Here is a 16,560-nt window from a genome sequence, read left to right on the forward strand (position 1 = left end):
GTTTTCAGAGCAAAATAACAAACAAAAATCGAGGCTTTTGTTCAAAAGGAAATAAACAAACAACAGTTGAGAAAATGTGTTTATTTTTCTTTGTTATTTTTCTCTGAAAAACCCTGTTTTGTTGCTTTTAAATTGTAATATCTTCAGTTCTAACTTCAACTTTGGAAACTTTTATACATTTTTGAAAACTGCAATAACATGGCAAGTTTTCAAAATAATGAACTAGTGCCACACCATAAAAATTTTTTTCAGGGTGTTGCTCTGAAATAAAAGAAAGAAATTGAGTTTTTATAAAACATGGAACTGTTAATTAATTTGCAGCAAAATGGCGTATGAAATGAAAAATATTTTGATTAATTAATTATTTCTTATTATTAGGCAATGTTTTAGTGAAAGAATTGTAAAAAACAAAAATCAATTGTGAGCGGAGGAAGCAAAATACTGTTGCAAAGTCGGGATTTTTCGAAATTTCACAAAAACTGCATTAAATCGAAAACCGTAAGGATTTGGGATGAACAAGTTACCTAATTCTGAGAGCCCTAAAGTTGGCCTATCAGCATATTTCGTTTGATCCATTACTTTTGGGACACCCTGTATAATTTTTTAAATATTTTTCATACAAGTATCACAAAATTCAAACAATTTTTAAATAATGCAAAAAAAATGTATTTTGTTTGCACCTTTAAGTCCAAAAAATATGCCCTTTTAAACATTAAACATTGTTTCCATGTCTAAATAAAACACAGCATGAATAAAAGTTCAAAAATAGAACTTTCCGGTCTAAAATGATCAAGCAAAAACTAATCACTTCTTCATCAAGTGATAGTTTCGATAATAATAATTAAATTGTAAAAACCTTATGAAAATCGTTCATCACCTATTTATCATATTTTAAATCGCTTTATCAATTTAAATCATATTTTTTTAACAACTTTTTGTATATTTATAAAAAGTACCTACGTTCTCAATTAATTAAAAAGCTGATAACAAAAATAATCCCCAAAATTTGATAAACTTGGGTGTGTTATCATTGTAATTGGTATGAATATTTATTTTTTTTTATAAATGCCCCAAATAAAGAGTAGACAAGTTAATTTAACCGATAAAACATTCGCACGTAGGGACTTAGCTTTTGGTGTCTAAATAATTGTCAGTTTATTTTCTAATTATTAAATTTGTTAAAACAAATCAAAATTGATTATCTGTTCTATTTGTATTTTTTTTTCTATTTGGTTGTCTTATCAACTTTGATTTCAATTAAATAAATGTTAATTTGTTAAATTTATTAGATAATAAAGACTTTTTGAGGGCATATTATTACCTTGAGCGTGTCATTGAAATTCTTCAGAAAAGTAATTTATTTAAAGTCATTGTCTTTTACAATTAAACTGGAACAAATAATTTCTATTTTAAATGTGTTATCTAAATTGATTATTGATCAGATGTTTTTTTTGGTTAAAATGATACAGTTTCGTAAATCATACGATTCTGATTAAATTTAATAAGAAATAAAAAATTAAACTAAAATTTGATATCTTTAATTGTTAGTGCTTATACTATATACAGCCTATATAAACGGTGCGGGGAACTAAGTCCACGGGAACTAAACTAAGTCCACTGAGGTAGTTAGTTCCCACTCAATGGGAACGAAACCAACTTTAGTAAAGTGGAGTAAGTTCCCATGCTAGATGGGAATCTAATTCCGGAAAAAACGTGTGGTTTTCGTTGCCTAACTTAACTTACTAACTTAATTCCCATTTCACCAAGAAGAAGTTAAATAAGAAGAAAAAGAGTCGCTGGTTTTTAATTTGACTTTTTACAGAATCTTGAAAATCAGCAGTTCATTTCGAAATTCAGTTTTCAAGAAACTGAAAAGAGTGTAACACACACGGAACTAACCCCCGTGGATGCAAGTTCCATTTAATTTGGAATTAACATCCACTGGACAAGGCACAGTTTAGTTAAAAAATTGTTGTTATTGGTGCCAAGTTGGTTGGTTGTACAAGTGGGATATTAATTCCGAAAAAAAATCGGGACTAAAAAGTACCTACTTTTACGAAAAATCACGCTTATTTGATTACTTTCGTTATTCGTTATAAAATCGTTGTTGAAAATAAATTCTCTTTAAATTTTTTAGATTGTGTACTAGGTTCCCATTAGAGAGTGGAATTCAATCCCACCTTGAATGGGAAAGAAAACCACTTTACTAAAGTGGATTTCGTTCCCACTGAATGAGAACGAAGTCCCTCAGTGGACTTAGTTCTCGTGGACTTAGTTCTGCACCTATATTAACGTTGTATCTAACTTTGTATTCCTTAGTTAATTGTGTTATCAAGGAGCAATTTTCTAGAAAAAAAAAAATAGTATCTTAAACAGATATATTTCCGGTACAGTTTTCCTGATACTCTGGGAAGTCGCTTAAAAACGCAAAATATGCGTAGTTTAACTTAATCAGGAACTTAGCCAATGGAATTTAATATAATTTCAAGTTGGCGTTATAATTAATATGTAATTTCATTAAAATTTGTATCTGTTGTTATCCTGCGACATTTTGTTTCACGCCAAAAAATATTAATACAAGAAATCGTAACTTTTTCGAAACCAAATACTTTTTTTTTCAAATTTTTTTCTGCTCTGCTTAATCTAAGTATATTCCAAAACAAACGTTCCCGGAATGACGGTTATAAATGAAAGTAAAAATTACTTTTAACATACATTTAATATAATTATTATCCATTATAATAGTTGTTCAATAAAAAATATATTAAACTTTAAAAACTTCTTGCAGAACCATTTTTACGTTAGAGAAATTAAAAAGTTTACATTGCGTCATGTTTGTTGGGACAACTTTTATTAAAATATAAATAATGAAATTATTAAATTTTTTTTAAAGACATGTACAAAATTATGAATATTGTGTATACCTGGTGTTAAAAAAGAAGAAATACCTTAAAATAATTGACTTTTTTGGGTAGATATATTAGATGGAACAAAACAAAAATTAATATTTTTCTTACCAAAACAAGTTTATTTCTATATGCATGCCTATAACTTTACTCGGTAAATCAGAAAAAAAAAACCATTATATTTATGTTTTTTTTATTTAAAAAAATCCTAGAAGTAAAATTTTCCACCACCATGATTTTGACTAGGTATAAAATTATTGAAATCTTTGTTTTGAAACAAAAATTACAAATTATCATTGTTTTAAGTTCTACGTTACAAGTCAACCCTTGGTGAACCTCAACAAAAAAAACTTAGAAAAAACCGATAAGCCAAAATCATCAATCCAATCAACGCACTTGGGACTTTTCGATAAGATGTTTTTGCAAATCTCAAAAACAAATACGAAGTCCTAAGAAGTGACACTTATCATGCACGACGACACATAAAATATACACCAAAAACTTTTATTCAAAAATATTTATGCTAAGCAATCAAAAATATCAAGAGATGTCAAACAAATATCATTACACCACCTAAACACATCACACACATTCATACACCCCATACAACAACACAAAACGTCTTCGCACCGTACTTTTTCATCTCCATCTTCATTCCCATGACTTTATTTAAAGACATGAAGTTTATGAGTCCTTTTTGTGACAAATCATATCAAATAAGAATAACACAACACAATCGATGACACGACGAGTATGAAAATTTTTTTTGCACAAAATCCTAACAAATGACTGCGTATTTGTCTCGTCGTCTTCGTCGTGTGATCCTGGCAAAAATCTTCTAAATCTAAACAAAACAATCTTTGTGGAATAAATTCCCTAAAAAGGATGTTTTATTTGTTTTGGCATCGTTTAAGTCGTCTCCTCTGTACACATACCTTTCTTTTCTATATCTTGTGGTTTTTATGATGACAAGGATGCTAAATTTTGTTTTGTGTGTTTGTGTGAAGTTGTTTTCCAGTAGAAGAAAATGAAAAGATTTTTATTTGGCCACGTCCCATGTCACACACAAAGATTGATTGTCTGCATCATTTTCAAATTGGGGGGTGGGAGGAGGAAAACCACCTTCCAAACCAACCCCTCCCATTCAAACAATTCATTGGGGATGATGTCCATCTGAGTGCTCATTATAGTGACATTGATTGTAGGACATACAAAATACACATGTACTTATACTTAGGAATGAGGAAGATCCGAAACCGGACGAGATATTTATATTTATTTTTTTGTTTGTATTGTTTGCTAAGCTTTCAGACATCCTAAAATGCCATCCAATGGCTTGGAAAAATTTCGAATCTAGCAGAAAAAGAGAACCGAAAATAATAATCCTGTTCAACCACAGGAATTATCCTGCAAGGAGCAAGAATAAAAATTGCTAAACAAAATACTACTGGGCAAACTAAATGAACCGTAGAATGGGACAAATCGAAGGATCATCATCAGCATCATTGGAGGTCGGTTTCGGTTACGGTTTCGCCGAATGGGCTCCTAAATAAATAAAAATAAAAATTTGTTTTTTTTTTCCTCGTTTTGGTTTGTTTTTTTCTTGCTTTTGGAGGAATGGGTATTGAATTACGGGGAAATTTTAGGAAAATTTTGTGATTCAAATTGGATTACAAAGAAGCAGAGATAGAAATATAAAAAAAAAAAACTTGAAAGTTGATTGCCTATTTATCCTCCGTTTGACATTTACAAATATCGTTAGGTATAATTTTTGAATCTTTAATTTCGTGGAAAAGGCAATGGCTGATGTTTATTGCTGTAATTACGGGTAAATTTTGTGGATTTGAATAAAAGTTTAAAAATATTCAGTATGGGTATATTACGTTATTGTTTGTAATTTTCTGCAAAAAGAAAAAATATTAATGGATGAGAGCAAATTAGATTGATCGAAATTAGGATGAATATTATGGTTTCAAATATTTGAATCCAAAAATAATAGAAGCTCGCAGTGGCGTACGTTGAGTCGCCGGGGCCCCGGGACAAGACTAAATTTTGGGGCCCCTTTGATATTTGGGGGCCCCTTAGATATAAAAAAAAAAGTGCGTATACGCCATACATTTTTTTGTATGGCTTATTTATTTTTAAGTTTATTTTAATGTTTTAATATGTTCGTAATGCACTTTGCTATACTTACTTCAAATTTCTATAAAAATTTTTTTAGCTTAGATTTGATAGTTCTTGGGGTCTCTGTTCTGAAGTAATATGTAGGTACACATTTGATTTTCCATCATCAAACATAGTTTATTTCTTTTGGGGCCCCTGAAAAATTATTAATTATTAATTATAAAATATAATATATATAATATAATTATATAATATAATTTTTTTGGAGCCAAGAATTAATAGGTATTGGTGCCTCTGTTCTGAAGTAATATTCGGAATGCCACCAATAACGTAATGTTTTTATTTTCGGCCCTGATGTATTTATGTTGGGGCCCCTGAATTGATATTAAATTTTCCATTTGTTTGTTTTGAACCACTGAAGTAATAGCTTTTGAGGATCCTCAAATAATATTTGTCATGCCATCAGAAAATTTGATGAATATTTTTGGGCTCATTAGTAATAGATTTTGGGGCCCCCAAATTAATATTTGATTGCCTCTCAACTTACGGGGTTCCTGAAAAATTATTTTTTGGGACCCTTCATATAATATTTTTGGAGCCCCGAAGTCATATTTTTTGGGGCTCCTAAAGTAATATTCAGTTATCTATCAACAAATGTAATTGAATTTAAAAAACAATTTTTTTTATTTAAAGGCTTTTGGGGCCCCTGCCCTGAAGTTGTTTTTTTGCTTTTTTGGGGCCCCTAATGTATTATTTGTGGTTGCAAAGATTTTTCAAGTAATATTTTTTAGGGCCTTATGATAAAATTATAATTTTTCTTGTTTCCAGTGGGGGCCCTGGGGTCGGTGGGGGGCCCCGGGGCGCCGCCCCGCTTGCCCCAAGGGAGTGTACGCCACTGGAAGCTCGAACTAAATATAATTTTTAAATTTTTTTCACTTTTTTGTTTTAAATATTGCTTTGGTAAAGAACTAAGCAAACAAATGATATTTTTCATGAAAAACCTTTAATCTATGTAGGTATCTTTCAATGTTTCGATATTTAGAACTAAATTGCACAAACTCAATGTTGGAATGGATATTACCCCAAGGTACCATGTTAACATCAGCATTATACCCTAATTTCGCACTAGCTGCAGGCTCTTTATTCAACACACTCGGCACTCATTTCGTATTCACATTTGATGCGTGAAAATCATTCGAATGAAAATATTTCATCATCAGACTTTTTTAGAATCCTTTGTGTGTTGAAATTTTCTAGTCCAACAATTTTAATACCACAAAACATAAAGAGAAGGTTGAAAAAAAAAACACATTCTAGGCGCAAATACTATGAATTGTTGATTGTTTAAAATATTTATATTCGAATGTATTTGTATCTGATCCCATAATCTGATTTGTATGATGATTTATTAGGCTCACAGACGTATGGTAAAAAAAATATATAAAAAAAGGATTTTCTATCAAATTGATATGTGTGTGCAACATTTCCACCCTCGATATTATATTTGTGACACGATAGGGGTGAAATTTTTTGATGAGACACCTTTTTTTTCGAAACATTGCATTTGATTTTATTTTTTATGTGTTATTGTTATTCGATTGCATTAGTTAACGGTATTATATATTCAAAACAAATTCAATTGGATTAATACACTCGATTGCACTTAATTTAGAAAAATTTTTGTTTGGCATTTTTGTATTGTGGTAAACAAATTGTTTTGTGTTGATGTTGTCTTGTGATAAAAACAAGTAAAATTATTTCTAAAAGTATAGATAGCATACGAATATGTTTTATTTTATTTATATGAAACAAAAAAGTGCAAACAAACAAAAATTATTCATTAAGGTATTTAAAAAGGGGTGTGATGCATTCTATTATTATTTTTTCATAAAAATTTGCTCGGTTAATTAAAAAAAAAAATAATTTCAAAAAATAAATTTTTGTACACGTATGTATAAATTTGCACATTTTAATCAATTAATTTATAAATTTACTCTATCTCACCCTAGTTTTATGTAGATTATGTACTTAAAAAAAAATTTGTTTTTCTTTTTTATTTTTGTATATTATATTTCTGTTGGCGCATTTTCAAACATTGATTATTTTTTTTATGAAGCATTTTCTCAAAAACTATTTTTTTTAAAATAATATAACTTGTTTAAATTTTTTCTTACAACAAAGAAAAAATATTGAAATAAAATTTGATGCTTTTTGGTGTTAAAAATTATTTACACGGAAATTTCTTGACGAAAAGTCATAAAATTTGGTTTATTTTATTTTTTAATACTACCTATTTGCTTAAACAAATAAAAAAAAATGCATGTCCGGACTAAACCCCTAGTCCTAGAAAGATGGTTTATAGCTTTTTGAAAACGGTGTTTCATGTAGATAAGAACCCTATCAAACATTTTTACTTTAAAGCTATATCTAAAAAAAACCTCATAAGTCAACATGAATCTATTTCACATGAGAAGAAACTTAAATCTTCGTATAGTGCCATCTAGCGTCAAAAAAAAAATCTGCAAAAGTTAGGGAATTTTTTTTTACTGTTTTGAAATATGTAGTTTTTTCCACTTAGGAACTTGACTCTCGAAAAACCCTTAAAACACTCCATTAAATTTAAATTCGCCATTAAAAAAGGGAAGTTTTAAAATTTGTATGCGCTTTGACAGTTTTCTAATTTTCAATGGAGCCTTTAAATATAATGGAGAGTGAATTTGGGGCTAAGAATTTTATTGTTTTTAAAAACAAAAATCAGTAACTTTTTTTCGCGAACAGACGAAAAAATCTTTCAACTTAAAATTTATATAATTAACTGAATTCATACTGAGATATTAATGCTGCCAATTAATCGCTTGATTGCAGCTCTTAGTAAACAAAATTCTGTCTTATGTTCAAGAGTGTTACAAACTTTGTTTTTTGAATAAAATTATAATTTGTTACTTCTTTTTAATGGAAATAAAAGCTAGAATTTCTGGAAGTATTATAATTTATAAGTTATAGTATGTGCTTTGAATATTTAATTCCAATTTTCCATCTTTACTATTTTAGTAATTGTTTTTGATACGGAGCACATGATGATTTGTATGTACATACTTATGTTTTTGCAAAGCGAAACTATAACACCATTTTACTATACCTATTCCAACACAAGACATTTATATGCATAAACTAAGTTAGTAGACCTTGATATCAACAGAAAAAAAATCTATTTTGTTTTATTTTATTTTTACTTACCACACTCTATAAATAAGATACTAAGATCTTCATGTTTGTCTTACTGACATTTTGGCACGCAATTTTCACATGGGGATGTAGCTCAGATGGTAGAGCGCTCGCTTAGCATGTGAGAGGTACGGGGATCGATGCCCCGCATCTCCAAGAGTTTTTTTTTTATTTGGTATATATTTTTTTTTAGTTTAACAATTTTATCGTGATTTTTTTTTGTTTTTATAAAACAATCATTTATTTTTTGATTACATATTAAATTATATTAATTGAAATAAATAAAAATAGCCCTGCTCTGGTTGTTTTAGTTTTTAAGTAGTTTTAAATAGTTAAAGCAGTTTTCATTTGTTTAATGTATGTAGTTTGTAGATTTGTTTTAACAGTAAGATACACTTATCATAAAAATTTATTTTCCATGAAATATAAATAAGAATTAATAAAGTTTAAAGGCCGAAAAGTAATAGTATTAAGAAAAATGAAGTTTATTTAAGTGCACTTGTATAGGGCCAGTAAATTATTTATAATTTATTGACGAGTAGGTTGATCAGCTAGCTAAAAATGTGTTATGTTATGTGTCATGTTGAAGTATCTCCAATTAATTTTTTGTACCTATTTTTAATTTTTTTTTGTATAAAGTCAGAAATACGGCGTACCTGTTTTTTAAATAAAAAAACTAGTAGTCTGTGAAACTGTAAAGTTTACGGACGTAGGAAATTAAAAAACAAACTAGCGGAAAAAAATCAAAGGATAAAAAAAATCAAAATTTTTTGAGTTTTTTATGTCGCACTGAAATAAAATAAATTGCACGACTGGGTTCGCACGTACTTGCTCTTAGAGTTAAAGTTGCTTAAATTTTTAAGACTTTTTATATGTATAGAAATTTGGGAAAAAAATAAAATTCGTTTAAAAAAAAAAAATAAAATAAAATCTGAAATTAAATTGCCCTCCAAAACAAGTATGCAGTTTTGATTGATATATTAACATGCATTTTTAGAATAAAAATTTTCAAAATCGTTAGAGCCGTTTTTTAAAAAACTAATTTTTTATAAATAATTTTTTGGAAAAAAAGTTTTAATATAAAATTGGTATGCCATTTTGTAGAAATCACTAATCAACATCTAAAAACAAAATTTCAAAAATATTCAATATCCCGTTTTCGAAAATTTGATTTTTCAAAAAAAAATTTTCAAAATTTTTTTAAAAATCCAAAAATTATTTTTTTCAAAATTTTATTTTTGGCTTATATATAAATTATATAAGTGCTTCTTCACAAAAAGTTTCGTTGAAATCGAATAAACAGTTTCTGAAATAATCGGATTTAAAAAAAAACGGTTCTATGGCAGGTACCGTTAATAATGATTTTCAAAAATTTTTTTTTCATTGGAAGATAGACCTTAGCTTAAAACTAACATTTGAATTTTTTAAACAAAATCGTTGGAGCCGTTTTCGAGATATTTCAATTTTACTAAAATTGGTATATGACAAGTACCGTTATTTTTGGTCCAAAAAAATTAATTCCAAAAACCCCTCTGGAGAGTCGCCAAATAACGCTACATACCAAGTTTCACATTAATCGGTCCATCCGTTTAGGCTGTAGCTTCTTTTACAGACAGACAGACAGACTGACAGACGGACTTCCAAGACCCACTTTTTTGGCATTGTCTACCATCGTAATGTCATGGAAAAATGTTATCTCAACTTTTTTTTTGTACGAATGCATAACTTGATATATAGTACCTATATCGCAAGTAAAAAAGGCTCAAAGCTTGAACTTTCTAGTTTTGAAAACATAAATGAAAAAATAAAAACATACAATGACAAAAAAAAATGAAATGCAGCCAGTGTTCATCAATTTATTAGACATAAAAAAAAAATGTATACCGGTATTAGCGGTACCTGTCATTAAATTTTTTCTTGTGTTATCACAAAAAACTTTCTCGATTTCAACGATTTTTTTTCAGAGGAGCGTTTGACTTCCGTATTTTATAAAACTTTGAAAAAAAAAAAAAATTAGATTTTTTTAAATTTAAAAAATGGGTCGATAAATGTTTTTGAAATTTTGATTTTATGAGTTGATTAATAATATTTTCAATATTTTTTTTTTTTATCAAATACATTGGCAGTTCCATAGGTGCTACATTTGTACACATAATTTAAAAGCTTTTGGTAACTTATTTAAATGAATCCAATTAAATGTTCATTAAACACATTTCATCTTGTAATATCTTTAAAAAAAAAAAATGATTTTGTATGGTACCAAATGAAAGAGATATTTATAAAAAAAAGACCCGTTTCGGGTGCTACACGAAATTTCCTTATCTATTTTTTCAATATTTCTATTCAACATTTGCCAAATTTTTAAGCCGAAATTGTTTGTCACAATTTGTTTTTGATTTGTGCTATTAAAGACTATACTCTACTTATGATTTATAAGAGAAATACTCCCAGAATCGACCAGCTGTGGTTCGATTTAATGGATTTCTCTACCAACTGTTTGTATTCAAAAATACTAAAATGTTCAACACGAGTCTATTTGTTAAGAAAATAAAACAACTTCATCCCTGAAAAAACATTCTACTCTTATATTCATAACTAATTTGCGTATTAATAATCAAGAAAGGGTCTGAAAAAAAAAAACACAAACAAGACTGACTTTAATTCTATTTACACTAATGTCATAATTGTACGAACACACATGAATAAAAAAAAATTAAATAATTTTTAACCGGAAACATTAAATTGTAATCCCTTTTGACAATTAAAAATCTAAACATTCACCTTTCTCTCCCTTCTGTAGGTTTTATTCCCCCTCCTCATATCAGTCAGTTATTTAAGTACGCATAAATTAGGCAATTATTTGCCCACATTTATCAAATAGAAGTTTGGGATAAATGCTTTGAGATAAACGCGCAGGTATTCTTTATCCCCGACCCTCGTTTTATCTAACAATTCACTAATTCAATCGCATTTGTGAAATACGTTTTCTTGCGTGTCGGTCGTCGTCGTCTGTGGAATAGGGTGAGTTCAATATTATTTGTAGCGAACCCTGTGGCGGCAAACAAGTGCGTTGTGCAAAATTGATTCTTTACACCCTTCATAATAGGACAACTAATCAACCCCTTAAGGCAGAACAATCTTGCTGAGTATTATTTGTATCTATTTGGGTTAACACCCGGGACGGCGCATCAGTATCTTTAACTCTCTGGAGACTTACCGCACATTTAATTAGAAGAAACTCCTGGGGGCTCTATAGAAAGACTGTATAAAGACTTCTTCGATTTGTTGTTTAGAAGAGAAAAAAAAGGAAAAACAAAGTTAAATAACTTTTCTCGCCAAAGCTAGGCAATTAGCAGATCATCCTTTTTTTCTCCACCGAATAAAAAGTATTTTCTTTTGTTTATCCCGCAGTAATGCATTTGGGAGGGTTGATTTAATGGCTGGTGTTTATGTCGTTTCAAATCGAAGGGGACGAATGAATGACTTTCACGCGTGCCCTAGGCTAGGTGATGATTTCTATCCGTTTTCACACAAAGCGGTGATATGCTTCGCTTTCGAAACTCATCGGTCAATTGTTTGGATTATTTTCTGGTGAATTATTGCGTGTTGACACATATGGTGTTAAATTCTTTGTGTCGCTACACGTAATGCGTTCCAAATATGCTGCCACATGAACGAAAGGGCATTCTGACTATTCTATATTTAAATAGACGAAAAAGATCATGCAAAGCTGTTGGAACGATTAAAATTAAATCAGAATTTGTGATAATGGCATCGATAAGCTGGGGGATGATGCCGAATGAATATTTCTTGTCATCTTTTTTTGTGGGTCAAATTTTAGCAACATATGGATAAAGTAAATAATTTCTGATGAAAATCTTAATTGATTGAAGATATTTGTTTGTGATATTTGGATTGGACATTAGGAATATTAATTTGAGCAGAAATTTGGTCATGCTGAAATAGGAAACGCATTCAAATATTTCAATATTAATTGCAAGCTAATATTTGTTCAGAAATTGGTAATCTATAGCAAAATTACTAAATCAATTTATTTTAGAGCTCAATAAAGGAATTAATTGATGTACTTACTCAGAGATTATTAGAAATTTGGAACCATCTGCGATTGATTGCAATGTGATTTATCAATAATAATAAGTTGTACGAAAAGAAAAATGGTTTGGTCAAAAGTTCTGGTAGTGGATATGTTTAAGGCCGTTATTCTTCAAGTTTTCATAACTTAAAAGGCTCATAAATTTATTCAATCCATTATTGTGAGCCAACTTGGGGTGGATTGGGTAGTTGTTGATTCGTGAGCTATGTGAAGTTGGCACCTCCAAATGCTAATTTTTGTTTCAAATCTAACTGGTTTAAGTGCCCAAGATTAAAACAAGATAGGTTAAAACTCTAGCCCACCCTTAGTTCTAAAATTGTAACGGAATTATTTTTTTTTTAATCCAAAAATAACAAAAAATAATTTTTTTCATTCAGTGTAAAAATTGTTGGTTTTGCACTGTGGTTCGTTTGCCCAACGTTAGCCCAGGATATCCCTACTTTTTTTTCTTTTTTCCACTATTTTTTCAAAAGATAGTACAACAAAAATTTTTTTTTCAGAAACCGAAGAAATTGTGAGTTTTTTTGTCTGTGAAAAAATCTTTATCTTAAAACCGTGGTTTGCTGGCCCAAGATAAGCGCAGGATAGCCAAACTTTCATTTTCGCTATTCTACGCTTAGTTTAAAAATTCTAGAAGCATTAGTTTTTATTCACTTCACAAAAAAAGAAAAATAGCACGCATACACCACAGTGACCTTTTTAATTTAGAAAAAGTAAATCCTCTGGTGTGGGCATTGCGCCTCAAATGTTATTTAACTGACATAGAATTCTTAATTGATTCAAGGTAGTACATATAACACTCCTGTTAAGAAGCTAAAGTTGATTTGTTTCATTTTACCTTAAAAACCACAAAATACAAATATTTTTCAAGTGTAAAAATCATTGATTTTTTGGTTTACAAGCACACAGAAAAGCTACATGCTTAGTAAAATCTATCCAAACATTCTTCAAAAGTAACAACAAATATAAAACTTTTTTTCCCTGAGTTCAAAAATTATGACAAAAAACTTTTTTCAAATTACCAACCTCTTAAAAATCAAAATTTTTTTTTTTTCACTGTAAAAATTGTGATATAATTTTTTGGAATTACTATGTTTAGTTGAGAAAAAGTGGAAAAAAGATAATTTTTACACTGAAAAAAAATTTTTTTTTATTTTTTTAGTGAAAAAGAAAGAAATAATTCGTAAAATGATGTCTCTGAAATATTTTAAGGATTTTCTGACCCAACCGTTTATCCAATGAAGAACGGGTCAGCAATCTATTGAATCTGTTAAACGAAATTTTTAGTGGCTGCAGATTGGATAAAGCTTCGAAAAAGCGTTGAAATTTCAGGACTTATGGAGGCCTCTAGGTCCAACTATTCGTCCCTCAATTTTCCACATTGAATTTTATCGCTTTCTCGAATGTCTGGTTAAATAAATTTTTCCCATTTGGTAATTTATGGCATACTCAAAGGAAACATTATCATGGTGTGAGTGATGTATCCATAACTCAGGAAGATTATACTTAGATAAAACAACCCATTCCAGTTGTTTAAGAACGTTATTGCAAATAACATAAATACTGTTATATTCACAAACAACTCTATCCCCCAATTAACTCTTTATTATGATTCTATAATCAACCTTTAAGACTCCTTAGGGAGCCACTTGCTTATCCACTTGATCGCAGTTCATTTCATCGTCCAATTGTCCACTTCATCACGTATAACTTCTCTCGACAGCCGACACTTACAAACCACTCCAAGTGTGTTCTATTGTGCGTGAAGGCGTCCAAAGGAAAACATTTATTTAGTCCAACATGAGTTCCATTTCTATCCCATCATCTCTTGGATGTACACACTAATACCTACCCGTAGTTGGAGAGAGAGTGAGTGGAAATGTTCATGTCTATAACTCATCTTACTGTTGCATCGTCAACGTAACGTTGTCGTCGTCGGTCGATGGTAGTTCATGTTGAAGTGGATACGCACAATTCGTGTAAGAGTGCATTACTCATTTTAACCTCATCCATTCCTCCCAAGATGCACCTTATCCGAATCCACAATTGAATGTTTGCTTTATTGTCCTCGTCGTCGATTGTCGTCCTTGCCATGTTCCATCATCAGCTCAGCTCACGATAAAAGCCCTCTTCCAATTCGGTTAGAAATTTTAGTTGATTGTGTCACCGTCGTCATCGTGGTCCTAGTCGTTTAGCCCATCTGTTCATCTTTAGTCTAGGACGAAGGACGAACCGACTATCAGTTCCCCCGGTCCTTTGCAACACACAATCCACCAGCCAGCGCTAATGCCTAACAGATGATTGCTTAAATGTTAGCCTCATCCTTGTCCTCGGTATTTTGTGGTGTAGAAGTAGAGCTTGTAAGTGTAACTTACCCCTTGAATTCTGATGTCTGCAATTAAGGGTGCAAATTATATTATTTGTCATCGCTGGGTTACCCCTCTTCAGCCTCCTAGCGCTGCACCATGCGCCGCACCGGATAGCAATGACGACTCCAAACACCAGAGGGATTAGATTTATATTGTTGATCCTTTTAGGAAACGTTCAACGCCGCTGTTGTAAGGGCTCCGGCTAATTCAACGACGATGATGTTGATTTGTATTCATTGTTGCACGGTTACGGGTTGTTTTGTTTATTTGAAACATTGTACTCACGTAGGATGACGACGACGATTAACAAACAGACGAAATTTGTATACAATAACTGGCTTTCGAATTCAAAGGCAAAGGAAAGGACATCCCCAGGAAAACACATTGACAAAAGATGATCTCTGTGTCAACACAGATGATCAAATTTTCGTGAATTATATTTTCAAAACTTTTTTTTTTGTTATTGGTGTTGGTCTTTGCATATAGATTCTATAGTATAACAGCTACAGATGATACGACAATGTGACTGTGGAATTGAAATCCTTTATTTGGTTTTTATTGCTTTATTTTAAAGGATAATTTGAGGGGTGAGCCACCATGCCACAGCACGTTTTAAGATAGATGGATTACAATGGGTTTAAATTTATATAGAGCGTCATTCTATATGAAGCAGTTGTTGCAAATAAATTAATTCAATAATTTACATTAAATGAATTGTGAGTGCTTTTTGACAGTTATTGCTGATTGAAAGAGGTGCTAATATAGATAAAAAGGTGGTTTTTGAGAGTTTCAGAAAAAAAATTCTTTTGAAACGCATTCAAACAAAATTTCAAGTTGATGAACTTCTACAATAAAATATTTCGATACTTGAAAAATAAAATGTATTTATAAAGAGATATTTTTGAAAGAGATTATATTAGCACCTGCTTTTTACCAAAAGTTGAAATTTATCAAACAACAACCATTTTTTGAAGTACGAGTGTATTAGATGTATTCAATGGTATGGGTGTGATTTTGGGTCATATTGATCCGAAATGTTTCTGGTTTTAATGAATAAATTGATACTTGATTTTTTACATCCTAGGTAATATGCAATGAAAGCAATTGTTAAATTGGATAAACAATAAAACCCTTTTCTTTTCATTAGTTAGAGCCGTGAAATTTTTAACTTAGAGAACAGAAGAAAATTTAAAAAATCATCAATTTGTTTTCAACATTCGTATTTAAAAAAAGTATATTTTTGGAAATCCAAACTTTTGCTTTTTGAATAGCCTAATATTTCGTCATCCTTCGGTTGGACTATAATAATTGTGAGCTATATATGATCAAAATAAACTAAGCGTGACAGAGTTGCCACCCAAAATACCGACACCGACATAGATATTTAAGATATTTAAAAAAGTCCGTGTTTTTCGAGTCCTTTTTTAAGTATATTACCGTTGATTTCCATTTTTTTTTAGTCACTTTTTACAAAATGTTTCCTAATTCTTATATGGAGAGGCAAATATAGACCCTATCCACGCTTTAAGCTTTTTATAACATTTGTATCCGTAAAACGAACGAATCCCCTCCTCCTCGACATTGAGATCAAAATAGCCCTATGCAAAAAAAGGAAGGAAGTATCATATTTATTTTCACCCGATATGACAAAGCCAAAAAGATGTATGAACGTATAATAATGTTCATCTGTTTCATTATAGCTTCAGACTTATCGTAATTAGACAAACTGCAATTTTTTGATGTCATTTTTTAGGTGGATAATTGTTAAACAAAATTCAATAAAAATATTGTAAACAAATCTTTGATAGTTCGAGAAAAATAA

At 30.2% G+C, this 16,560-nt stretch overlaps 1 non-coding gene across 1 annotated transcript; it reads left to right on the top strand.

Annotated features, from left to right (window-relative positions):
• Positions 1–8,338: 8,338 nt before the first annotated feature.
• On the top strand, positions 8,339–8,411 carry Trnaa-agc (transfer RNA alanine (anticodon AGC)). Its single transcript has one exon. It is a non-coding gene; the product is annotated as a tRNA-Ala (tRNA).
• Positions 8,412–16,560: the final 8,149 nt, after the last annotated feature.

This window comes from Episyrphus balteatus, chromosome 2, assembly GCF_945859705.1.
Source record: "Episyrphus balteatus chromosome 2, idEpiBalt1.1, whole genome shotgun sequence".
Lineage (NCBI taxonomy): Eukaryota > Metazoa > Arthropoda > Insecta > Diptera > Syrphidae > Episyrphus > Episyrphus balteatus.